Source organism: Chenopodium quinoa, unplaced genomic scaffold (assembly GCF_001683475.1).
Source record: "Chenopodium quinoa cultivar QQ74 unplaced genomic scaffold, ASM168347v1, whole genome shotgun sequence".
Lineage (NCBI taxonomy): Eukaryota > Viridiplantae > Streptophyta > Magnoliopsida > Caryophyllales > Amaranthaceae > Chenopodium > Chenopodium quinoa.
In genome coordinates, this window is record NW_018743920.1 from 3,596,919 (window position 1) to 3,622,227 (window position 25,309).

Genomic DNA, 25,309 nt, shown 5'->3' on the forward strand with positions numbered 1-25,309 from the left:
GCCTGTTCCCCCCAAGGCTAAGAAAGAGATCCTAGATAAAGGACTCTTCAAAGTAGAGTCGAAGGTGAACTCTACTTCAGGGGTACGAGAGCAAGTACCCCTGCACTGCGTCCCGAGATTCAAATGGCTCTACGACGAGTACTTTTTGGCCGCCTGTGGCCTCAGCAGTCGGTGCTCAAGAGGTAGCCGGCCTGTCGAATACTCTGTTGTTCCGTGCATTTCTTGTTATGACTTTTATTAACTTTGCTATTTGTTTTTGCAGCGGACGCCATGAGAAAAATTACCGCCTCCAAGACTGCGGAAACCATGTTGCGGGCCTCCATCATGCAACAGTCTTCAACCGACTCCCCCAACAAGGGGGCACCCTTGGTGGGCTTCGAACCTTTCACCCTCTTTTTGGAGTTGTGTTTATGCATATACTGACTCTTTTCTTCTTTTTTAGACGGGCGCTCCAAGAGCTTCTTCTTCCCAACAGCCGGACCCCAAGGCCCGGAGGACGACTGTTGCGAGCTCTCTTGGTTCTGCCAGGAAACATGCGGCGGCTGAGAAACAGCCGGCCACTTCTTCTAAAACTCCAGCTGGGCCACCTAGAAGTATGAAATTGTCCTTGTAAATTTTAGACTTGCTCTCTCCTTTACTAGGTCTAATCCGTTTGTTTATGCTTGATGCAGCCGGCCCTCAGGAGCCTGACTTGGTCGAAGTGGCCAAGTCTATGATCAAGGCCGTACCTCCAGCTGAAAGGGAGGCGGTCAGGGGTGTCGGCACCCTTGAACTAGACGGGATTGCAGGGGTCCTTGCTGAGGTATACTTAGCATATTTTTGGTTATTTTAATTCCAGGACGCCTGTTTTTTGTTTGAAAACTGACGCCTGTTCCCTTTTACTTAGGCCCTGATCCGAGTGAACGGCCTTCGCAAGCCGCTTGACCGGAAGAACAAAGAGGTAAAGGCTGCAAAAGCTATGGCCGCCTCTGACTGTGATAAGGCAATGTTTCAAATTGCCCAAAATAAAGTTCTGACAATTGATATTCTTTATTATCAGGCGCAGGCTACCACCGCTATCCGGGCTCAGTTAGAGGCGGCCCAGAAGAGGAATAGCGAGCTGGAGGCGACCATCAACAACCTCAAGACCGAGCTGAGACCTCTTCGCCAAAAGATGTCCTCATACGAAACCTTGGAGAAATCCTTGGCGAGCGTAAAGGAACGCCTGGTGACCCAGGAGAAGAGTCTTACTCAAGAGCTCTCGGAAAAGGCCGAGCAAGAAAAGAAAGAGCTGGTCCGGGAGATGATGGAAGACTCTGCTCAAATCCAGCGCATGACTTGGGGCCGTCTCTTCCCCAATGCCGACTTTGCCTCCTGGGAAAAAACGTACCGCCAGTGCTCTGATAGATATAATCAAGAGATCCTGGCGGCTGCTGAGGAAGAGGCGTTGGAGGAGGAGGAGCAGCCGGTAGTGGCGCTTGTGCCGCTTGGGGGTAATGCATCGAAGAAGGATGCAGCTGAAGCCGAGTCCAGCAAAAAGAGTGCTGACCAGGCGGCAGCTGCTAATATTGAAGATCTGCCCCCTTCATAAGCTTTATGTCTTCTTTCCCCGGCCTGCGTCCGTTTGTTTGTATTTACCCGGCCAGGGGGCCGGGGATCTGAATATTTTGCCGGTCTTTAATGACCGGCTTCCTTTTAATGAATATTTTTGTTTTGCTTCAAATTTGTTTAAGTATTGAATATTCTGATATCCAATTGTACACTATACCGACTGTTTTACATGGCCGATAGTTGCAGACAGGTACGGATAGTTAGTCACGCCGCCTATGCCCCTGGATGACTGGTTGTCTGTTTCTAGGCTAGACGATCAGTCGGCCATTTATCCAATCGGTATTCGAACCATTTTAAAGACTGGATCCCCTTTAGGCAGGCGGTCCTGTCATTTGTAAAATTAACCAAGTAGGAAAGTGGTTTCCTACTTGTCATGTTTTAAGGCTAGAGACTTTAGGCCGTCTAGGCCGACTGTTCCCCGCCATATTTAATCTAGTGTGAACAGGTGCTGTATGAACACGTTTTTAGTTTCATACTAAATTTTTAAGGAGTGACCAAGTAAACATGATTGTTACCTAGTCGCCAAGTAACTGAGTAGTAGAGGTATCAAGCGGTGGGTACCGGTTGTTCCCCTTTATTCGCCAATGTTTGTTGGCTTTTAACTCATAGGTTGTTAACCTAGCAGGAGTAGTGGTTGAGAGCCCCTGTTTGCTAAAAATAGGCGGACGACTCATACCTTTTAGGCTCCATACTAAGTTTGAGAGAGTGACTATGAGTTAACTTTGGTGTTACTCAGTCGCCGTCACTCCTGCTTGAGTAGTAAAGGTACCAGGCGGCGGAGGCCGGCTGAACCTTTTGATTCGCCAATGTTTGTTGGCTATTAACTCAAGAGGTACCCCCTGCATTTATCCCAAGTAATACAGGCGGTCATCTGACTCAGATGTCAACTGCTACCACTGGTTTGGTTAGTGATAGAGTTATCCTTGTCTCAAAAACGGCTACGTGGTTGCCCTTGGGGACAGTCGTATAGGTGCCGTGTAATTAGTTTATAGAGCAATGTTCCACCCAAAAGGGAGCTGCTCTCTGCGACGAATTTCATCCGGAGGGATGCCGCCGGACGCCTGCTATGATGTTGGGACAGGTCGTATTAGTTTTGAATATTGGATCAGTTGGCTTGGCGCCTGGTCTAATCAATCGGCCTGTGGCCTTGGTTAGTCCTTTGGTGGACGCAGATGTTAAGTAAGAGGAGGGCAGCTGCCTATTTAGGCACAGGGTCGGCCAGGCCACCATCATTTTTAGCTAAGTATAGGAGGGTGGTCGTCTGTCTTGGAATCGACTGTATGTCCAGACGGCATGCCCCTATGGTGATAGAGTAAAATATTCAATGGAGAGTAGCCGACTGTAAAGGTACAGGCGGCATGCCCCTCTGAAGATAGAGTAAAATACTCAATGGAGAGTAGCCGACTGTAAAGGTACAGACGGCATGCCCCTCTGATGATAATGTGAAATACTCAATGGAGAGTAAAAATGACTGTTTGTCAGTAGGCATGCCCCTCTTAAGTAAAAATGAAAACTGAGTATGGAGAGCAGCCGACTGTTTGTTAGTAGGCGTGCCCCTCTTAGTACAAAATTGAATATCAAGTATGCAAACTTTTATTAAGTAGCCCTTGACTATTTATATCATTCAAAAGAAATATTTCTTAAGATTATCTACATTCCAAGTTCGAGGCAACGGTTGGCCGTCTGGTGTTTCCAGACGGTAGGTACCGTCCCTGACCTCTTCACAGATTCGATAGGGTCCTTCCCAGTTGGGAGTTAGTTTGCCAGACTCATTAGCCCTTCCAACTACTTCCATTTTTCTAAGTACAAAGTCCCCCACTTTGAGTGGACGCCTGTGTACTTTTTTGTTGTATGATCTAGTCATTCTCAGGCGGTAAATTTCATGGCGCAAGACAGCATTGCCCCTCCTTTCAGGAAGTGAGTCTAATGCCAGGCGCATGGCTTCCCAGTTTGCCTCTTCGTCATATAGCATTACTCGAAGAGTCGGCTCGTAGTGTTCTATTGGAAGAACAGCTTCCGCACCATAAGTTAGGAGGAATGGAGTTTCTCCAGTCGCCCCTTTTTCAGTCGTCCTAATGGCCTAGAGAACATGTGGTAATTCATCCGCCCATAGGCCGCCTGCTCGTTCAATCTTTTTCTTGAGACCGTCTGAGATGATTTTATTAAAGGCTTCTACCTGGCCGTTTGCTTGTGGACGGCCGACAGATGCAAAGTAGTGTGCAATTCCTTGGTCACCCAACCAGCTTTTGAGAACAGGCATCTCAAATTGGGGACCATTATCAAAAACCATAGACATGGGAACCCCGAACTGAGTGATGACATTTTTCCAAATGAATGAAACTACATCCTTCGTCTTGATTCCCTTTACAGCCTCCGCCTCTACCCATTTAGTGAAGTAGTCGACGGCAACAAGTATGTACCTCCTTCCGCCTGTAGCAGGCGTATATGGACCCAGAATATCCATGCCCCACTTAGCAAACGGTAGTGGGCTATGAATGGTAGTGAGGTCAGTAGCCGGACGGTGAATTAGTTTGCCAAACCTTTGGCACTTGTCACATTTTTTTCACCATCTCCATCGCATCTGCTTCTAAAGTAGGCCAAAAGTAGCCCTGCCGTCTTGCCCATTGAGCAAGCGTCCTACCGCCTATATGGGAAGCACAGTAACCAGAGTGAAGATCATCTAGTATCTCTCGCCCCTTTTCTGGAGTAACACACTTTAAGAAGGGTTGAAGGTACCCCCTTTTGTGAAGTTCTCCCTTTATTATTTCAAAACTGGTTGCTCGTTTTTTCAGTGCTGCCGCCTGTTGATGATCATCCGGCAGGGTACCATTTGTCAGATATGCCCTGATTGGATCCATCCAGGTTGAGCTTCTGTCTAAGATTCCAATAGGGTCTTCCTCAATGCTTCTCTTCTCCATTACTTCCCAAAAAACAGTTCGAGGAGTATCTCAGGAGGCGGATGATGCTAATTTTGAAAGTGCATCCGCCTGGTTGTTTTCTGATCTCGGCACTTGGGTCAGATGGAAATCCTCAAGGGAGCCGACTGCTTGTCGGACCGCCTGTAAATACTTGATCATGGCCGGATGGGTTGCTTCGTATTCACCATTGTACTGACTCACTATCAATTGTGAATCAGAACAGGCGTCTATTTTTCTTTCCCCTGCCGCCTTGCACATGCGGATACCGGCTAGTAAAGCTTCATATTCTGCCTCATTGTTTGAGGCCTGAAAACTGAAGCATAGAGCATACTCGTACCTGTCGCCCTCTGGCGACTGACATATGACGCCTGCTCCACAACCATTTGAAGTAGAGCTTCCATCCACATATACCTTCCAGACTTGGTCTGGAATTTGAGAGTCAGGAGGACGAGTCATCTCAACAATAAAGTCAGCAAAGGCTTGCCCCTTCACTGCTTTTCTAGGCTCGAAGGTAACTTCGAGGCTCTGTATTTCTATGGCCCATTTGATCATTCGGCCTGACGACTCCATGATGGTCAGTGGCCGCTTGATAGGTTGGTCTGTATACACGACGACTGCATGTGCCAAAAAGTAGGGCTTCAATTTTTTAACAGCCATGAAGAGTGCAAGAACAAATTTCTCCACTAAGGGATACCTCAACTCGGCATTTTTCAGTACGTGACTGACAAAGTAGACCGGGAGCTGACAACCGTCTCTTTCAGCAAGGAGAACAGCGCTTAACGCATGATCAGAGATGGCCAGGTACATGTAGAGTACTTCTTTGGGCAAAGGGCTGACCAGCCTCGACAAGGAATGCAAGTGAACTTTCAATTTCTGGAAGGCCGCCTCAGCATCCGGCCCCCATTCAAACCTTGCCTTTTTCTTAATTGCCTAGAAAAAGTATAGGCATTTGTCGCCTGATCGGCTTAGAAATCTTCCCAAGGCCGCCAGACAACCTGTTAACTTCTGAACCTCTCGGATGGTACGAGGCGACTGCATGTCGATGACCGCCTGCACCTTCTCAGGGTTCGCCTTTATTCCTCTCTGATTGATAAGGAATCCGAGAAATTTCCCAGACTCAACTCCAAAGAAACATTTCCTGGGATTGAGCATGACATGGTGTCACCTGAGTGTGGCGAAAGTTTCTCGGAGGTCCGACAGATGATCTCTCTGAAGTTTAGACTTGACAATCATATCATCAATATATGCCTCGACATTTCTCCCAATCTGATCAAAGAACACAGTGTTTATCATTCGCTGGAAAGTGGCCTGGGCATTCTTAAGACCAAACGGCATGACCGTGTAACAGTATAACCCCTGATCAGTGACGAAGGCCGTCTTCTCCTGATCTTTCTTCCATAAAGGAATTTGATGGAAATCAGAGTAGGCGTCCATAAAGCTCATCAAAGCATGGCCGGCTGTTGAGTCGACCAGGTTATCAATTTTAGGCAGAGGGTAACTGTCTTTGGGGCACGCCTTGTTTAAGTCTGTGTAGTCTACACACATTCGCCAGGTGCCATTCGGCTTTTTAACAAGCACCACATTTGCAACCCAGTCTGGGAAGTAACATTGCCGAAGGAACCCTGCATCAAGTAATTTTTTAACTTTGGCGGCTGCCGCCTGACTTCTTTCTTCGCCATGGTTCCGCTTCTTCTGCCGTACCGGCTTCTTTTTCGGATCCACGGCCAGTTTATGTACCGCCAGATCAGGACTAATGTCTGGCATTTCATGGACTTCGAATGCAAAGATGTCCTTGTATTCTTTCAATAGTTTGTGAAAGTCGTCACCCAAGTCCCTTAGAGCAGTCGTCCCAACCTTGATTGTTCTGTCAGAACGCGAGTCATCTAAGATCAGGTCCGTATGCTCACCAGATGGCTGAGGGCGGATTTCATCCGACTGCTCCTCTGCCAATGATTGCTATTTTCTGTCTTTTCTTGCGGCCCCTGTCTGGGATGCCTTTCTCTTCTTGTCGCCTGCTTCTTGAACAGGCGCACTCTCCTTGACATTGTCAGGGTCTATTTTTCCACCGCTCGACATAGTGGCCATAACAGTGGGCTTGACATCCGAGAGATAGCACTCTCGGGCCATCCTCTGATCTCCCCTTAGGGACCCGAATGTTCCATTATCCCTCTCAAACTTGAGCAACATAAGAGATGGGATTATAACAGCCTTGGAATTATTTAGGGTTGGTCGTCCCAGAATCATGTTGTAGGCCGAGAGTTCTTCTACTACCAGGAACCGGACTACCATGTGTCGTCCTTCCCCTTTTTCGCCCAGGCGGATGGGTAAATCCACTCGTCCCACTGGGTGGACGACTCCTCCTCCAAACCCTACTAAAGGGTGGGATGCCGGATGTATGCAATCAGTCTGATATTTTAGTTTCGACAGACATTTGCTACTGATGAGATCTGAGGAGCTTCCGGTATCTATGAGGATTCGGCCAACTCTCTGGTTGGCCACTTTACATTCAATAACGATAGGGTCGTCATGCGGCCCTCTTACCCCTCCTAGATCTTCTTCAGTGATGACAATCTCAGGAAATGAATATTTGGAGGGCCGTTCTTGGTGAACGGAATTTACATCTAACCGTCTGATATTGTCTTTGTTGCCCCTAATAGTGGGGCCGCCTCCTGAGAAGCCGCCTGCAATGGTGTAGACGACTGCATCATCTGTATCGGAGCTGTCGGCCTGCTGATTCTTTTTGGTCGACTGCTTTTTCGAGGAAGTGTTCCCCGTAGATTTCTTGACATAAGTGTTAAGGTCACCTTGCTCAGCCAGGCGGTCCAGATACCGCATGAGAGTGATGCATTCATTGGTGTGATGACCAACATCTTCATGATAATCACAGAATTTTTCTTGGTTCCGATTGTTTGCAGAACCCTTCATGGGGACCGGCTTCTCAATTGAGATCCGTCCCTTGATTTCCTTTAGGATAAATTGGCTATCCTTGTTAAACACATACTTTGGGGAGTATGGTTTGAATTCTTTTTTCTTCTTCTGGGACGGCCGTTTAGAGGAATCAGTTGCCCAGACCTCTTTTCTCTTCTCGTCTTTGTTTGACGACTGCTTCTGTCGTCCTTCTCTTTTGTCGAACCTTTTCCCGTCTGACTGTTTTACCGTACTACAAAGATTAGTCGCCTGTATATAGGCTTCCGCTTCAATCAAGGCCTCTTGAAGAGTCGCCACCCTCTTTCGGACCAAATCAAATTTGAAGGTCGACCCGTCTTTGAGACCTCTGAAAAAGTCAGTATAGGCTACTTCATCCGCTAACCCTTGAATCTGTATTCTCATCAGGTTAAATCGCCTGATGTAAGAACGAAGCCCCTCCTTCTCGCCCTGCTGAATTGTTCCTAAATCAAGGGTCGTCTTCTTCGCAGGGATGTTCATGGCGAAGTTGGAGGTGAATAAGTAAGCAAGCGTCTTGAAGTTATTTACACAACCAGTCGGCGGGTTACCGAACCATTGTTGTGCGATTCCTTTGAGAGTCGCTGGGAAACACTTGCACCAAGTGGGATCATCCAACCCTTGAAGGGACATCAGGTTGGTGAATGCCATCAGATGGTCTTCTGGGTTAGTAGTGCCGTCATAGGCGCCTACTAATACATTTTTCACTTTGGCCGGCTAAGCGGCTTCAGTAATTTCCTTGGAGAAGGCCGACGGCTGTTCACCAAGTCTAAGCAACCGTAGCTGCCAGTCCATAGGTTGGACATTTTTTGCTGCATGTCCACCAAACGGAGGTGGCTGTAAAAAATAATGTTGTTGCGGTACAAACGGTAAGTTTGGTACCGCCTGGTCGCTATGAAAGCCGGACTGACGGGAGGTGCCGCCTGACTGACTCTCATGATACGACTGAGTATGCCTCATCGAGGTATTTCGCAGACTGTCTTGGAAGTTTGAAGTAGAGGCCGACTTTGACAATCGGTCACTCTTCTTCTGCTCTAGCAGTAGCCGAGCGTCTGTGTATGTTTTCCTCGACCCGTCCGCCTGAATATGACGAACATGTTTCCTATTTCCTGGAGTAGAAAAACGGTATTTTGTGAAATCAAGGGCAGGTGGCTCCCACTTCCTAGATTTAGGATGAGGGGTCGCCTCTCGCCCTTGAACTGACTTCCTCTTCCGTGAAGTGGAGGGTTTCTTAGCCGACTGCTCCTTGTCCAGAGCAGGCGGCTTCTTGTTGATCAACTCTTGAATTTCTCCCTTGAAGTCCCTCATGAAGGTCATGAGTTCGTTCCTTGTGATGGGAGCAGACCCATCAGTCGGCTGCTGCCGAACAGGCGGTGCGCCTGCTGGCTCGCTTCCAGTTTGAAGACGTTCCCGTTCCCTCCTTTCGGTATGACGGGTACGTCGGGCCCTTAGGGTCCCGTCTGAAGCTGTGTGAGCTTCAACTTCAAATTCATTCTCAGTATCGTGGTCCGACTAAACTAGAGGATCGTCCAGGGGACGTCTCTCTTCAGGAGCCGGTACAAACGTGGGTGCCATCTCAGAAGTACTCTCCCCGCAGACGGCGCCAAAATGTTTCGGGGTTTTCTGATGTCCTGCGGAAGAGTTACAATTCCGAGACTGGAACCGGACGCCTGTACCTGCAAAACAAACGAATACTCCGGATGATTGGAGATCCGCCTCCGACGGTCAAGTTAGTACTTGATTAAGGAGTAATTAATGCGGAAATTAAAGTGATTGGGTCTCTCTAGGTGAGAGTGTTTAATGTGTGTAATCTGCGTTCCCTCCCTTAATGAGGATTAAGGGAGGTATTTATAACCTCGAGAAACGCGCCAATCTAGGTTTAGGTTAACCTTGGGCTGATTGGGCTTCCCTCGGAAGTTGGGCCTAGGCGACCGGCTTCTCCATTAGGCATGGAGTATGCCACGTGTCATGACATAATAAGTCCAGGGTGGACGAATAAGCGTGTGCCACGTGGCAAGCCCTAAGAGGTCCAATTGGGGGGCACTTGGCAGGACCTGATTGGCCCACGTGGCGCATTCCGATTGGTGGGAGCAAAATCCCCTAATCAGTATTCATATTGAAAATTAGAATCAAACATGGTTTTACCCCAAATGAGATTTAATTAAATATTCACTGGAGCCAAAACTCCCCCCAACCTAATAATGCCCTCTAACAATATCAACCCGCAAAGTGAACCTTAGGTCTAAAAGGAGGGGCATTGTCCCACTGCCCGACTCACAAAGTAAAATAACATTAAAAGTAAAGGTATTTTACTTGCGCCGAAACTCCCACTTATACTACACCTCTCAAGTCATTCACAAATTCAGTACATGCTAGGCTACCATCAACAACTTAGTATCATACACTACATATAAATATATTACCCCCTCCATTCCTTTTTATTCTTTATGTATTCGGTATAAGGTGTTCCCCTTCATTCTTAACGTTTTCTCTTATAAAGTACAAATATTCCAATTTCATCTCTACTTTTCCATAAAAAAAAAATCAATGTTCTTATATTTCTATTCATCCAATACTTCTGTTGCATCTCGAAGGATCTAATTTAATCAAGTAATCATAAAAGCAAAATCTATAATTTTTTAATAAAATATATGTAACTACTATAACCATTCGTTAATACAATTGCATGATACCACATGTAAATAATAAAAAAGGGATAGAGGGAGCCGTAATAGAATGAAATTATTAATATAAATGATTTAAGGAAATTTTAATAATCATAAAACAAGGGACTGCATAAGGACTTTGATTATGCAGTTGGCTCTGTCTTACCAGCTAAACAAACAATCAAATCCTTATCTAAGGATAACTTAATTATTTATTCTGATACAACATAGTTGTTGCTCTGTTCATATCTAGAGAGATTCGGAAAATCGCACTTGTGAGCTCAAAACAAATTCATTAAAAGCACAAAAGATAATAGGCAAGGTTGAACTACTAAAATTGGATCAAAGACTGAAAAACCTAGTCTGCTGCTGAAAGAATTAAAGGCACTTCTCTAAGGAATAAAAATATAGAGAGCACAATCTGCTTCTTTGTGACTTCCAAGTACAGCCCTATTGCCTAGAAATGCTCTCAAGACCACTGATCCAAACAAACAAGGTTGAAAAGATTTATGCAGAAGGAATTGAGGAAGCTTCAGTATTGCTGTTTGATTGAGGAAATTTGCCTGCTGATGGTGGTGGTGTATATATCCGTGCTTTCTTCAAAATCTCAGCTACAGTCCAATTTTTTCGCTTACTGAGCGGCCTTGAGGGATCCAGTCGAACCTACACGTCAAGACAATTTCAAATAGAGTATCAATGCACAGTACCCCAACCAATGCAGTATGGTAAAAGGGGAAGAAAAGGCAGTTTTAGATGAGAACGGGGAATTACAATAGAGCATCTATGATTTCAAAGGCATGCTATTAACTTGAAAAATACAATTATGCTCATCATAGTAAGTTTCAGATATTATGACAATAGATCATAAGTACCATACAATGCCTTAAAAAGGTTTCATTTTAAGATGAAATAAGAAGCTTCAATAGGAGAAAAAAGAAAAAGTTGGCTGAGGATATACTTGTAGCATACTCCCCCTGAATTATATTAATGCACCCACTTTCTATTTTGAGGTGTTTTAACTTGATGTACCTACTTTAAAATATATTCTTCTTATTGGCAAATAAATTTTACCATCTTACCCCAATTCCACATTATTTACACCGTTCTACATCTTCTCTCTAACCTTTTCCACCTTTTTCTTACACCCACCATCTCACCTTCCTCCCTAAATTTTTCACCTTTCCCCTACACTCACTCACTCACCTCTCCTAGAAACAAGGTACATCAAAAGAAAACATAAGAAGTACATAAAAAAGCATAATCATAGTAGAACAAAAGGATTTCACCTTGCCAGTCATAAAGGAAATAAAGAAACGGCCATTCCAAGCATTTCCAGACCCAGCTAAAAACAACACCCTGTAATGATTCTGCTGTTGACAATGACTCTTGGGAGGTCTAGCTGAGCCTAACATTAGAGGCCAATCTAGACAAGCAGAAAGACTGCTTTGCAAACTCTATTCATTATTTCAGCAAATTATAGATGAAAAGTGTTTTTTATTACAAAACTATCAACATCCTAATTCCAATTCACAAATCACAATAGTTTCACCAGGAAATTTCAAATGTCCAGCTTGTTATTTAACACACACAAAGGCAGTTACAAATATAACCTTGCATAGGTACTCATAAATCATCAGAATTTCATACTAACAGATTAAAAGAAGATAATGTCCAAGAGAAAAACTTCCATGGTTTATAGATCTTTGAGTTACCAATACTCATTTGGAAGATAAGCTGACTATTCACGACTAAGATAGATTATGATCAATAAGAAAATGCTTGAACCCCAATTAATATAAAGCACAATCACGACAAAGGTAGATTATGTTCAATAAGACATGTTTGAAACCCAATTAATGCAAAATTCAATCTGAACAACATATTGACCCTTACACATTGCAAGGGCCATACAAGGCTGCAGGAGTTATGGGGAAAAAAGCACAAAGAGTGTTTTCACTGCATAACAAGCAGGATCCACAAGTAAGTTTAAAAGACAGTATTACAACATAACAAAAGAGGACCCAAAAAAGCAACGGGGAAGAAACCCTTCTAGTCTTAATCTCTTAATCCTAAATGCACCTTAAACAAAGCATAACTAATAAATAAGCACAAGTTTAAGAGAACAAACAATGCTGTAAGACAACACTTGTATGAGATAAGCGAATCACCCGGTCACCAATGTTGCACTCGTTTTGCTCATCATGGGCCATGAATTTGCTAGTTCTTTTAACATACCGATTGAAGAGCTTATGATGGAAAAGACGGTCAACTGCCACCACTACCGATTTCTGCATCTTGTTTGAGACCACCGCCCCCACCACTGGCTTCATTTTCTCCTTCTATCTACCTCAACCAATCACACAACTTCAGTGTCAAAAATATATTCTAAGCCTAACATTAATTAAACTTGGGGTGAAAATATAGGTTAGCCCACTTTCATTAATCCATAATAGCATTAGATAATTATAAACAAAAACTTGCAATTAGGCTGTATAATCAATCAAATTGAATCAATGGTATTGGGGACTTGCTAATCATCAACTTCTTAAGAGGGGTTAGGGGGTGCTAAACCTTCGAGCCAAACCCGAATTCGAGTAGACTCGGCTCGAGCTCAATGAGCCTCAATACCCAAGCATTTCTCAGCTCAGCTTGTGAACTCGATCAAACACGAATAATGCAACACTTTAGCAACCAAATTTGACTTAATAGTCAAATTAGGCTCGAAAAATCACATATATTCTTCTCGCTTAAGAATATCACTATAGTAAAATTTTAGCAACAAAATCGCTCGTAATAATTTTTCATGACTTATTATGATCAATAGTTCAATAATTCACCTTGGAAGAACCCTAAATTGGTTGAACTGACAATAAAACTAACAATAGCGTAAAACAAAACCCTAGATTGTGAAATTGATATACTAAATGATTGAAAAAATAGAGAATAACATCTTACCTCAGGAGCTTCTTCAATGGAGGAAGGAAATCTCAAAAGCTGCTTCAATGGAGTGCTCAGAGTAGGCTTCAATGGAGGAGGAAGGGAGAGACAGAGAGGTGCAGCTAGAGGTGGCCAGTGGGCCGGGTTGGACCCAGCCCACCCTAACTCGCACGGCTGGTGGGTCACGTGGGTCCGACCCGGTTTCAATCCGGCACAGCCCGGCACAGCTCGGATTTAATCCGGGTTGTGTCGTGGGTCCAAAATTTTCGACACAACCCATTTCAACCCAGCTCAGTTTAACCCGTTTGATTCGACCCAAATCGCACAACCCGTTTTGACTCATTTAATTCGACACACCTAGCCCGTGAACCCACCTAACCCGACCCACCTGGCACAACCCAGCCCGCACGGCCCACCCGCACGAATGACCCACCCAACCCGCACGAGCCAACCCACCTAACCCGCACGCATGACCCACCCAACCTGCACGCATGACCCACCCAACCCGCACGGCCGGCACAACCCGCACGGCCCGCACAACCCGCACGGCCCGCACAGCCCGCACAATTCGCACGACCCGCACGGCCCGCACGGCCTAACATCCATTTTAAAAAAAAAACGGCTAGTTTTTTGTATCTAACGGCTAGTTTTTTGTATTTAACGGCTAGTTTTTTAAGTGTATGATCATCCATTCTATTTTTCCTATAAATACCAATTCCATTTCACTTAAATTTCCACACAAATTCAAGCTTTCTTTCTCTCTTACTTAAAAATTCTTATTGTTCTCAAATTCTCAAGTGTTATATAGAGTTATATTTTTGTTAAAAAAAATCTCCTTAATATTATTATTAGTATTCTTAAGATTCTAAAAAAAAAAAAGTTCTTCTCCATATTATAATTAGTAATCATACAAAAAAAAAATGAGCTCAAGAGGAGGAATGGGAAGGAGTCAAAGTGGTGGTCGAAGTGGTAGCCAAAGGAGTGGTGGTGCAAATTTTTTGTATGAAATTAATACGGAAAATTTAAACCAATTTGTCAATGAATATGGAGATTATGGTTTAGGAGATAGGCAAAATATTCAAACGTCTCCACCACAACATTTCTCCCACGAGTCCCACCAATCATCAAGTTCAACTATGCCACCTCCATCGCAACCAACATCTCAACCTTCATCTCAAGGTAATTTTTAATTAAATTTTTATTGTTATGAATATTTAAAAAAACTATTATTAATGATTATAAAGTTAGTTTAGTTTCCAATTTTCTATGATTTACAATTAGTTAATTACCATGAAAAATGCGTTTAAATAAGTATAATTAAAATATTAAAAATTTAAAAGCTTATTTTCATGAATAGCATTTAAAAATTAATTTTAATAATTTGATTTATGAAAGGTGGTGGCGGTGAAAGTAGAGGTCGAGCACATTTTTCTTGGGTGTGGAAACATTTTGAACGAGTTGAGGTCACACCCCCGGGATGGCAACCTGGTCAACCAAAGAGGTTCACGTGTACATGCCTAGTTTGCAAGGCGCTAGGTGCAAATGTCAAGTCATATAATTGGAAAACGGGAGATGGAACCGGAACCTTGAGTCGGCATTTGCAAAATAAACACGACTTGTTCGAAAATGGCCCCCGTCCTTCGGGGGGTGGCGTCCAAACACAATTGGGTGGATACATGAACCAACCCGGCGGAGGTACACCTTTCATTTATAATAAAGATAGAATGATTGATGAAATGAGTACTTTAGTTATTGCTAATGAATACCCTTTTAGTTACGGTGAAAAGGCAAACGTTGAGCATTTTAATAAAGTTGCATTACAACCTGCATTTACTCGTGTCCCCCGAAATACCCTAAGACGTTATACACAAACTTCTTATTATAAGTATAGGAGTGGTTTGATTGAATTATTTCGTACTTTTGATGGTCGTGTTAGTTTTACAAGTGATACATGGACTTCTAGTTTTGGCGAACCTTTTCTTTGCATTACTGCTCATTGGGTGGATGATGATTGGTTTATTCAAAAACGTATACTATGTTTTCAAGCTATGGAAGAAAGGCATACCGGTTTTAACATCAAAGTTCGTATTTTGGATTGTTTAAAAGAATTTCACTTGAATAATAAAGTTTTTTCTTTGTCTCTTGATAATGCAACTGCAAACACAAAGTGTATTGACTATTTGAAAAATGACTCCGAGTTGAATTTGTTGTTGGGTGGTAGTCTCTTGCATGTTAGATGTTGTGCTCATATTTTGAATTTGTCTGTTCAAGAGGGTCTCGCTGAGTTGCAACCATTGCTAAACCCAATTAGAACAGTTATAAAATGGATTAGGATTACTCAGTCAGTTAGAAGAAAGTACATAGCTATGTGTAAAGAGAGAGGTCTTAAGAAAAGACAATGGTCTATTGATACCCCTACCCGTTGGAATTCTACTTTCAAGTTGTTGAGTGATGCTATAAAGTATCGTGATATTTTGACCCAACTTTACAATGAGACTCGTGTTGATCCTACTGAGTTAATAACCGAAAGTCATTGGACTAATGCTTCTTTTGTTCGTGATGTTTTAAATGCTTTTGATAGTGCAACTCATATTTTCTCTTATATTTATGAGCCTAACGTTCATTTAGTCATAATTGAGTGTGTTAAAGTTGTTCACACCATCGAAGAGCATATGAAGATTGATGGACTTCGTCCCGTTCTTGATAGCATGAAACGTAAGTGGCATACTTATTTTAGTGAATTTCCAATCATTTATGGAATTGCTGCTATTCTTGACCCCGGTGTCAAAGCTGAAGGTTTGGAAAATCTTTTAGAATTTTATTATACAAGTTTAAGTATCGATTATGATGTTAGTGAATATATTAACAAATGCAAATCTGTTTTGGGAGACCTTTATGATCATTATGCATCTATTTATGGTTTTGATTTGGCAACACCAACTACTACTAGCACTTCCGATTCTAGATTTGGTTTTCTTGATAAAGTTATGAAAAAAAAACACAAAGCATCTACATCATTCTCATCATCATCTTCTTCAACACTTGCTATTAATGATTATTTGTCATATCAACATGAGACCAACAACAACTTTCAAATTATAAAATGGTGGCAAGAACATAAAAAAAGTTTTCCTATATTGGCGAGAATTGCAAAAGATATACTTGCAGTTCCCGCTTCATCTGTTGCTTCCGAGTCTGCTTTTAGTGCAGGTAGAAGAGTGTTAGATGAAAAAAGATCTCGCTTAACTCCGGAAAGCATTCAAATTTGTGTTTGTAAGAAAGATTGGGATCAAGCTGAAAGAAGAACTCAAGGTTTAAAGGAAGACGAAGACGATGAAGATGATCCTGTGATGATATTGGAGTCGTCAACGGATGATGCAGCTTCCGGGGATGATGATGCAACAAACATGGGTGGCTAGAAAAGTCTAAATCAGGTACGCTAAGAACTACGTGGGCTTTGATTCTTTCGGGATACGTAGGCAACTTATTTTTCGAAAATTACAATTTAATTGCAAAATTAAATTTTAGTTTTCTAAAGATAGGTCCAAGCCCCCCCCCCCCCCAAATTTCAAAAGAAGTACATTATAAGAACTACGCTGGCTTTGATTCCTTATTTTATAATATAAGGATACGTAGGCATCTTAATTAAGAGCAAGCCATCAAATTGTTAATTTTGTAAAAATTAAAACACCACACAACCCACCCGACCCTAACCCACGAACCCACCCGACCCTAACCCACAAACCCACCCGACCCTAACCCACCTAACCCACAAACCCACCCGACCCTAACCCACTAACCCACCCGACCCTAACCCACAAACCCACCAGACCCTAACCCACTAACCCACCCTTCGACCCACCCTAACTCACTAACCCACCTTGACCCGTCTAACCCACGAACCTAGCTCGACCCACCCATGACCCGTCTAACCCACAAACCCAGCTCGACCCACCCACGATCCGTCTAACCCACAAACCCAGCTCGACCCACCCACGACTCGTCTAACCCACGAACCTAACCCTGGTGTGTCCAACTTCTCCGACCCAACCCACGACCCGGCCCACCCTACCCTACGTGTGTCGTGCCGTGTGTCATGAAACCCCAACCCGCGACCCACCTAACCCTAACCCAGCTCGCACGACTCGCACGGTGGACACCTCTAGGTGCAGCGTATAAGACTATAAGTGAACAGCTTCAAAACAATTAAAGCATAGGAGGACGACTGGACGTCGTGGACAATATAATCGATTAATGTCCCGCATATAATTTTCAACCGTCAGATCTACTCTTATATAAAATCCACGATTATAACAGCTACTACTTCCATCCTATTATTTTTGCCCCATTGCCATCTAATTTATAAGATATTCATAATGGAGTCATGTGGGATCTTTTAGGTTCGTCTCATTATATATTTTATTAATATCATGTTTTTATAATTTTATCGTGTAAGGAAATAAAATTATATACGTTTTAAGATAGCATCTTGAAAATCGTACAAAGTCAAATCAGGCAAAAAAAAAGGGACCGAGGGAGTATAACAAAGAAATCCCTATACCTTATACGAATACCCCTGTAATACTGACTGATTAACTCAAGAGCATCCACAATGGTAGTATAAAAGGACTTGCTTGCAATTTATAAATAGTTGGAGCTATATGCTCATAGGGGTGGGACTTCGGTCAGGCGGTTCGGTTTGACCTCGGTTTGAAGCGATTCGGGTTGAAACAGTTTTATTTAGCTGACGGGTCGGTTCGTTTCGGTTTTGATTAGTCACGGGTCGGTTCGATTTCGGTTTATTTCTTTACGGTTTAAATTCGGTTTGGGTCATAAGCGGATCGGTTTATAAACGGTTCGGATCATGCCGGTTCGGTTTGATACAGGTCGTTTAGGGGGCGGGTTTACTAGAGTCGATGTCGGATCGATTTATAAACTGTTCGGAGCATACCGGTTCGGTTTGAAACGGGTCGGTTTAGGGGCGGGTTTACCCGAGTCAATGTCGGTTTGGTTTATAAACGGTACGGATCATGCCAGTTCGGTTTGAAATGGGCCGGGTTAGGGGCGGTTTTACCCGGGTCAATGTCGGTTCGGTTTATAAACGGTTCGGATCATGCCAGTTCAGTTTGTAAACAGTTTATGTCATGATCGAATCGGTTTGAAACGGGTCGGTTCATGGACGGTTTTACCCGGTCAATGTCAATTCGGTTTATAAGCGGTTTGGGTCATGATTGTTTTAAAGATCGCGTCATGACCATGATTTAATGAGTTGATACTTAGAATACGATAAATCGATAATTAAGGAAGTACAAGTATTCAATTAGATCAATCAACAAGTGTTTTAAGTTTTAATAATCAGATATTTTTATCGATTATACTACCTCCGTTTTTTTTATGTGCAACTTTTGCCATTTTAGTCCGCTTAACATTATGTGCAACTTTCTATTTTCTTTCTATTTTTAGTAAACAAAAACCCTGAAAATTACATATTTACTCATACTTAAAAATTTTAATTTTCTTAATGTTACCCTTATCTTATTTTAATCACAATAACTTTTTTGTCTAATCTAAAATCATTAACCTAATTTTACCCACCCATTTACTCATCTCCTAATCTACCCACCACCCATTCACCCTCTTCATCTCTTTCACCTTCACCCTCTTCATCTCTTCATCTCTTTCACCCTCCTTCCTCACGAGTCACGACCACCGCCCTTCCCACCACCATTCTCTCTCCTCCTTCACAACCACCTTCCATCCCACCGGCTTTCTGCTCCCCATGACCACGGCCCTTAAACACCACCACCGATGAATTTGCTGTCTCTCTCTTCGAATTTTCAGCCGGATCTGCTTTGGGCTTGGAACTTGGTTATCGAATTTCGTTTTTTTTAGGGGGTGATTTATGTTTGAATTTTCTGGGTTTTTTTTTTTCGATTTTCTGAGTTTCGAATTTCTGAGTTTTGATTTCGATTTTCTGGATTTTGATTTCGATTTTCTGAGTTTTATTTTGTATTTCTGGGTTTTAATTTTGATTTTCTGGGTTTTGATTAAGGGGGTGGGTTAGGATTAAGGGGTGGTGGGTGGGTTAGGATTAAGGGGTTTTCTACGATGGTGGGGTGGTCTGAGTTAGGGTTGGGTCTTGGTGGCGTGGGTGGTGGGGTGGTCTGAGTTAGGGTTGGGTCTTGGTGGCGTGGGTGGTGGGGTGGTCTGGGTTAGGGGTGGGTCTTGGTGGCGTGGGTGGTGGGGTAGTCTGGGTTAGGGGTGGGTCTTGGTGGCGTGGGTGGTGGGGTGGTCTGGGTTAGAGGTGGGTCTTGTTGGTGGGGTAGTCTGGGTTAGAGGTAGGTTTGGGTGGTGGGGTGGTCTGGGTTAGAGGTGGGTTTGGGTGGTGGGGTGGTCTAGGGGTGGGTCTGGGTGGTGGGGTGGTCTGTGTTGGAGGTGGTTAGGGCTGGTGGTGGAGGGGAATATTAGATTTCTGGGTTTTTTGGTTAGGGAGGGGGCTGCCAGAAAAAGGAGGGAAAGACGTGAGGGTGGTGGTGGTTTCGTGGGGTTGGTTGTGGTGGTGGTTTCGTGGGGGTGGTAGTGGTGGTGGTGAAGCCGGCGATGGTGTTGGTGAAGGCGACGGTGGTGTTGGCTGGTCTTGGTGGTGGCAGTGGGTGGTTTGGTTAATTATCCAAACATTCTCTCTCCACCTTAATTACATACTCCTATAATATATTAATCACCATTATATTTTCTTAATCTTTGCCCTTCAATTTTTTGCCTCGTGAACCGCAACTTGTGCCAAAGTTGCACATAAAAAAAACGGAGGTAGTATGTACATACCAATAACTCAATGAGGCAATGATAGTATGATACCAATCGTACATTCGTACCTTATATTATTATTTGTTACATATACAGATACACATATAATGATATACATATACATTAACAATGTCGTATTGAATCAATTTCAATTTCCAAACATTTGCATTTCTTATAATTTATAAGTTACACGAGGTTAAATGGATTAGTTTGTTACTTTATTTAGATTACTAACTCAAACAGCCTGATAGGCTAAATCGACGAAAGTTACTAAATTGGTGATGAAATCATTATGCAGTACTAATGTACAAATATACAACGATTAGATTGAATGCCCATGAAAAACAACGGTTAGATTTCATTAAAAACTAAACCTATCAAACTAAACCCTAATCTACTCATACTCTTTAGTCTCTATTATTTATTAATTATTATTATTTTATCAGTTATTACTTATTAGTTTATTACATATACAGTCACAGACTCAAAGATATATACATATAGAGATGTCAAATATTGATATACATTAACTATGTCGTATTGAATCAATTTCAATTTCAAAACATTTGCATTTCTTACAATTTATAAGTAATAACTTACATACTACATTATATAGTTTGTTGGATTAGTTTGTTGCTGTATTACCTACCAAACTAAATCCTAATCTACTCATACTCTCTAGTCTCTATTATTTGTTAATTATTATTACTTTATTAGTTATTACTTATTAGTTTATTACATATACAGTCACAGACTCACCGATATATACATATAGAGATGTCAGATATTGATATACATTAACTATGTCGTATTGAATCAATTTCAATTTTGAAACATTTGCATTTCTTACAATTTATAAGTAATACTACGTAACTTACATACTATATTATATAGATAGTTGGATTAGTTTGTTGCTGTATTTAGATTATTAACTCAAACAGCCTAAAAGGCTAAATGGACGAAAGTCACGAAAGTGACGAAACCATTATATAGTACAATTGTAAAAGTGACAACGAAGTAAGAATCGTTTAAAGCTCAATTACGGTAAACTATATACTGCAATTTTCTCGATAATAATAATAATAATAATGGGGACGGAGTTCATCCGGCCTTTGACCGGTCAGTGATTGCTATTGCCTGTCTTTTTTCTCGGCCACCATTTGGTTGGCCTTTCTCTTCTTGCCGGCTACTGTTGCAGCAGACGCGACTTCCTTGACTTGGTCAAGGTCAGTAAATTCTCCACTGGGGCCGGCTGCGACCACAGTGGGTTTGACATAGAGAGGTAGCACTCCGTGGCCATCTTCTCCGTGGCCATCTTCTGGTCTCCCCATAGGGAGCCGACTATTCCATCATCCCTCTCAAACTTGAGAAGCATAAGAGAAGGGATGATAACAGCTTTGGATTATTGCCCCGGATGGTAGGGCCGCCTCCAGCGAAGCTGCTTGCTATTGTATAGATCGGAGTTTCATCCGTATCCGAGCTATTAGCAGAGTGGGGCTTCTTTTTGGACGACTGTCCAGGGTTAGTCTGCAAGGTAACCTTGGACCTCAAGATATAAGACTTGAGGACTCCTTTATCAGCCAGACGGTCCAACAGCCGCTTGAGGCTATATCATTCGTTGATGTCGTGGCCAATATCCTCATGGTAATGGTAGTATTTGTTTTTGTTCCGATTTTTAGCGGAACCTTTCATAGGAGTCGGCTTGTCAATAGAGACCCGGTCCTTAATCTCCATGAGGATGGAGTACTAGTAGTAGTAGTAGTAATAGTAGTAGTAGTATTAGTAGTAGTAGTAGTAGTAGTAATAGTAATAATAATAATAATAATAATATTAATAAATAATTATAATAACATTAATAATAATAACAATAATAATAATAATAATAAAAAACATCTGGACCGTTAGATCTGGATGAACATTCAGAAAAAACAAAGTAACCCTAAATCAATAAATCCCTAATCCACTCAAACAGGCGCCCCTCTCCCTCTGCCTCTAAATCTTTTACACTCATCTCTCCCTCTGCCTCTGAATCTTTTACACTCATCTCTCCCGCTGCCTCTGAATCTCTCTCTCCCACTGCCTCTAAATCTCTCGTTGTCTCATACAAATCTGAACGGCGATCAGCAAACGGCGCCCCTTCAATCTTTTTTATTTTTTTTTTATTTTTTTATTTTGTAAGTTCTATTTTTTCGTTTCCTGATTTAAGGTTTTTTTTTCAATTTATTTTCATTATGCGAACTGTGAAAATTCATTTTGTAAACTGTCATTCTTTTGTTCATTTATCCTTTTGCAATTTATAATTTCTGCTTTTATTTTTGTACGTTCTAATTTTTATTTTCTTCTTTTTTTTTTTTAGATTTGTCATATTTATTCTGTACTCACGGTTATCTAAGGTATTTTTTTTATTCTAAGTTTCGATTTTTATTCTAAGTTTTGTTTTTATTGAATTTCTGTTTTTTTTTTTTTTTTTTTTTTTGCTAATGTGTTGTAGGATTTTTATCAGAATTTTATTTTGTTAGAAACTTAATTTTGAGTCTGTCTGTTTTAAAAAATTTTGAGTCTCTTATTTTTTTGCAATTTATTTTCAGTTTGTGAATGTAAGATCTGTCATCTGTATTTAACTTCTGATTTTTTTTTTTTTTTTTTTTAAGATATGTAACTAACTTGCTCACGTTTTTTCTGTTAAGGTATTTTTTTTTCATTTATCCTAAGTTTGATATATTTCTCTTGCTTTTAATTCTAAGTTTCGAAATATATTCTAAGTTCCGATTTTTATTGAATTTCTGGTTTATTTTGGTTTGTTTTTTTGCTAATGTGTGAAATCGTAATAGCAAATGGAGTGTTGTTTAAGTTCTGATTTTTTTGCTAATGTGTGAAATCGTAATAGCAAATCGAAACATATTCTAAGTTCCGATTTTAAAATGATTTTTAATGACTGTAATTAAGATTTTAAGTTCTATTTTTTATTCTGTTTATTTCAATTTATTCTGTTTTTTTTAAAGTATTGTTTTTATGTTATGCTATTTGTGTTGCTTTGCCCTATGTATTGTATACTGTTGATTTGTTTTTTGTAAATGCTGTTGTAGTCATGGTCATGAGTATGATGATTTTGACCTTCAGAGGAGTGAGGGTGAGAGGCCATCTAATATGGAGAGTGTGAGCTCTCAATCTCCCTCTGGCCCGATTGATGATGCTCATAATACCAGCATTATCACTACTGATGGTAATAAACGTCAAAGAACCTCAGGTATATGGAAGCATTACACATTTTTTTGAAGACGGTAGGTAATGAAAAGGTAGAATATGCTCGTTGTAATTTCTGTGGCAAAGAATATAAAGCACCTGGTAGATAAGGTACTTCAACTTGTAGAACTCATATTAATGCATGCTTGCTAAATCATTTAAGTTCTGATTTTTTTGCTAATGTGCTAATGCATGCCTCACTGTGGCTGTTGTTATATATGTACTTGTTGTTGTTGCCTCACTGTGGTTGTTTTATTTTATCTTGAAAAATCGTTGCCCTTGTCATTTATTTTGAGACTTGCTGGTAGCATTTTTCAAGATTTAGGTTAAAACACCCACTGCTCGGTGATGAAATTGTAAACTTAAATCTGAGAGCAATTTTTAAAACAAAAAATGACGCTTAATTTTGGATGAAATGATGCTGCATGAGTTGTTGTAGCATGCTTCTGGTTACAATTCATGTTGAGCTACTTCTGCTTATTCTATTGCCTGCTTCTACTAAGCTGCTGATCTGTTGCTGCCTGAGCTGGTTCCTGCCTCCTGCCAGCTTGAGGCTGCTGCTGTTTCTTCTGCTCTTGGGTGCTGTGTTGCTGCTTCAGTATTGTTGCTGCCTTTTGTGTTTATGATAAGTTTTGTCGTTGCTGTTTCTTATGCTTGTTGTTTCTTATGCTTGCTGTTTTAATTTATCTTAAATCATCGTTGCCCTTGTCATTTATGTTGAGACTTCAATATATATGTACTTGCTGGCAGCATTTTTCAAGTTTTAAGTTAAAACAACCATTGCTCAGTGATGATACGATAAATGTAAATCTCAGAGCAATTTTTAAAAACAAAAATTAGATTTGAAGTTGGTTGAACTGATGTTTTGTGAGCTGCTTATCTGCTTTTGGTTGTTGTTCCTGCTAAACTGCTTCTGCTTATATTGTTGCCTGCTTCTGCTGAGTTGCTGATTTGTTGTTACCTGAGCTGGTTCCTGCTTGCTGCTGCTATTTCTTCAGCTCTTGGGTATTGTGCTGCTGCTTCAAGATTGTTGCTGCCTTTTGTTTTTAGGATTGTTTTTTTAGGTTAAATTTTGTTATTAGGATAATTTATGATCATATGTAAAATGTAAATCCTAAACTTATTTATTTTTAATGTAAAATGTAGATGAAATGTGTTTTTTGGAATAATTAAAGTTATTTATTTTAAATTTATATTTATTGTTACCTTTGTTTAATTAAAGTATATATATATAATACATTAATACTAGTAAGTAATCTAAAACGACATCAATAATGTCGTTGGACTAGGTGATATATATCGTTGTATTAACCAAAGCCGTTTGATTAGATCTACATTTATTAACTTTTTCATCGCAACTCTTAATTCTCCATTGAAACTTGAAAGTGGCTTATGAGCTTTCTCCTCATTGAAGCAGCTTATGAGCTTTCTCATCCATTATATTGAAGCATCCTCCATTAAAGTGGACTTATGAGCTTTTTCCTTCAATGAAGCATATTCTGACTTTCTCCACGGACTCCACCATTGAAGCACCACCATCTCCCTACCAACCAATAACCCCATTGCCATCACTATCTCCTCATCAACCACCACCACTAACACCAACAGCTACCAGGACCACCACCACCACCATCAGAGCTTCGGAAGTTGTTTATTAAAAAAAATTAAGAAACGCCCAAATATATCGTAACTCGCGGGTGGAAACGCCTAGATTTTCGTTTCCACCTTCAAGTTACGAAATATCTAGGCGTTTTCCCTTAGGGTATCAAAAATTTTGGGCATTTTTCGGCCACCATCAAAAACTCCTTCACAGTTCGCACCAGGGATGGCAATTTAATCTGAGTTCGATTCGAATCCGATCTGATCCGAAGAAAAAAATCCGATCTAAATTCGTTTGAAATTAGTTCGAACCCGAATCCGATAAATTAGATTCGAATCCGAATAGGAGGCGGATCGGACTTGGACCCTATGCAAAGTCCGACCGAGTCGGATTCGACTTTGAGTATGAGTATATACTTAATAACTCGAAATTGCTTGCTTGTTTTATAGAAAAATTTTATTATGTAACTTAGTTCATAATTTAAATATGTTGATTATAGATTACTCGGTATGACAATACAAACAATTATAGGAATATCACACATTACAAAAAAAATATAAAAAATATTCGGATCATTTCGAAGGTCCGAATAAGCGTACTGGATTCAG

At 41.3% G+C, this 25,309-nt stretch overlaps 2 long non-coding RNA genes across 2 annotated transcripts; one reads left to right on the forward strand and one right to left on the reverse strand.

Annotated features, from left to right (window-relative positions):
• Nucleotides 1–10,244: 10,244 nt before the first annotated feature.
• Nucleotides 10,245–13,171, reverse strand: LOC110687981. The gene is made up of 3 exons (XR_002504492.1): nt 13,073–13,171; nt 12,286–12,460; nt 10,245–10,780 (listed from the first exon to the last, which is right to left on the reverse strand). It is a non-coding gene; the product is annotated as an uncharacterized LOC110687981 (long non-coding RNA).
• Nucleotides 13,172–21,704: 8,533 nt separating this feature from the next.
• On the forward strand, nt 21,705–24,294 carry LOC110687982. Its single transcript, XR_002504493.1, has 2 exons — nt 21,705–22,032; nt 22,215–24,294. It is a non-coding gene; the product is annotated as an uncharacterized LOC110687982 (long non-coding RNA).
• The last annotated feature ends 1,015 nt before the right edge of the window (nt 24,295–25,309 follow it).